A 2377-nucleotide genomic window follows, 5' to 3' on the forward strand; every position below is an offset into this window, starting at 1 on the left:
TGTTACACGTGATGCTTGTTCGTCTCTATATGTCGGCCCGGCAGATGGTGTAGCGACCTGTCCAGGGTGTGCCCTGCCTTTTGCCCGATGATGCCAGCTGGGATTGGCACCAGCAGCCCTGTGACTCTCACACACGTGGAGGATAAAGTGTGAATCTGACTTTGAGAAATGTGAGTTCCATGCGTTTTTAAGTAGAACGAACAGAATCATTCAATTCAAGTCATGTAAACATACTGCCTGAGTGAACACACACACACACACACACACACATATATCACCATCCATACCCAGCCACACACACACACACCAGGGTACAATGCACAATAATGCACCCCGGCTCTCTCTCTTCTTTTCTCATAAACACGACACATACAAACAGTGAGTTAATCAGACCTATAAACCCTCCTTGCTGCTAGAAGATAAGCAGTGTGCTGGTAGGCCTGCCCTCCTGAGAGCAGCGCTCCTCCAGCAGTGCAGTGGAGCTGCCTGATAAGGCAGGGGAGTGTGGGATACCCTGAGACACACACACACACACACACACACACACACACTGCCCAGCATCAGTTAGCCAGATCCTCCGCTCAGCCAATCAGCTGTTTGCAGGGCCTGAGGCTCCTCCAATCGGCCGTCGCCATCAGGTGTTGTTAATCTCACCGCTCAGCCTGCAGGTGGCTGTGTTGGCCGTGTGTGTGTGTGTGTGTGTGTGTGTGTGTCAGTTACAATACCCTATGGTGATGTCTAAAAATTGCACCGACAGAGTGTATACAGAGCAAATATCTCATCTGTATAATAAGATACAGAGTAAATGTGGTTATTCTGTAACATTAAGTGTAGATCAGACAGTCGTTCCTTCTCCTATGCAATATCTATATGAAATCTATAATCAAAGCCAGGATTAATTGAGAAACAGAGAGAAAAAGAGAAGCTTTGTTGTGCGCTCAGTGCACACTTGTACATTTGAAGCACGGTGGCTTCAAGTCTAATCCTGCTCCTCAGTGTTTGCCTCCCTTCATGTACAAAGGGCCGACGCACTTTTCTCCTCTTGTTTCTTTTTCCTTTCGGTAATTAAGTCAACTTCAGCTAATGAAGCCTGCACCTGTATTTCAAAGGCCCGCGGGGGATTCAGTCATACATGAATCAGTCAGTATTTCAACATCAAGAGTTTATGTGAAAAGTCGTGTCAGTCAGGGATTATTTCAAGCCGATTCATATTAACGTACGATCCACTTTTATGTCAAAGGAATCGAATCCTCTGGAGGTGACATGAGATAATAACGCGTCATTATGTCAAATAAATCTAGACATAGAGTCAACAACTGTGTAAGTGAGCGGAGGTTACAAAGACTTCGGTAGTTGTTTTTTTAATTATCAGCAGCTGTTTGGCATTTTTAATCTGCATGAATATGTGTATGTGAACGTAAATTCCCCTTGTGAAAAGGACACGTTCGCCAAGCCTCGGTTTCTCTGTCTCATCATAGAAGACGTTTAAAATGGCAGCAGCTTCCCATCACCTTTAAACTGTCAGTATCCATTAGGCTCCTTTTTTACTTTGAATAAATAAATAAATACAGCCTGTGAAGCATGTGTCCTCGAGTGTGTGAGACTGCTGTTTATTTATTTATTTATTTATTTACATGATCACAGTACAGTTTGAATTGTCTCTCTGTCTGTTTGTCCACGTCTGCTTCATCAAATCTAAATCTGAGATCACAGGTTACAGAACCTCCTAAAACGGATTCAAACTAACAACCACAAGTTTTTTTTAACATCAAACCACAGGCTACCACATTTTAATAAGACTCTTAATGAATCACTTACATTGAGGTCAAATACATTACATTTCCACTTCTGTGCATGGTTTTATTGTATGTCTGTCAGATTTAGTGATGGTGCGAGTGAACGTTACATGTTATTAAGCTGTCAGTGAGTTGAGCTCATACGACATGTGTGCACTTGAATAAAACCTGGTGTAACAAACATGAAATAACACAGTTTTGACTCATAACGATAATTTTAATTATTGAGAGAGCCCGGGGTCGTGCTCTTGTTCAAGCCCTTTAACCTGTTTTTTAAATGAAAATGCAGTAATTATACAGTATGGTCATTATTGTGTTTACATTTAAAGAGTCTTAACATACAAATATCACCAGGTGGCAAAAAACAAACACATTTTGATATATTAACCCTTAGAGCTCACGTGCGGGGTTTTTTTGTCTTCTTATGTGTTGTTGAGTCAAAGTTAGGAGTCATTTTATATCAAATTTTTAGCAGTGATATAAAGTAGCAATATTTGTGCAGAATTAAGACAACATTAGACCGTTTTTCTTTTGTTTTTGTACATAAACACAAGCCGAGTGAACTTATTTCCAAATGTCCA

Source organism: Solea senegalensis, linkage group LG19 (assembly GCF_019176455.1).
Source record: "Solea senegalensis isolate Sse05_10M linkage group LG19, IFAPA_SoseM_1, whole genome shotgun sequence".
NCBI lineage: Eukaryota > Metazoa > Chordata > Actinopteri > Pleuronectiformes > Soleidae > Solea > Solea senegalensis.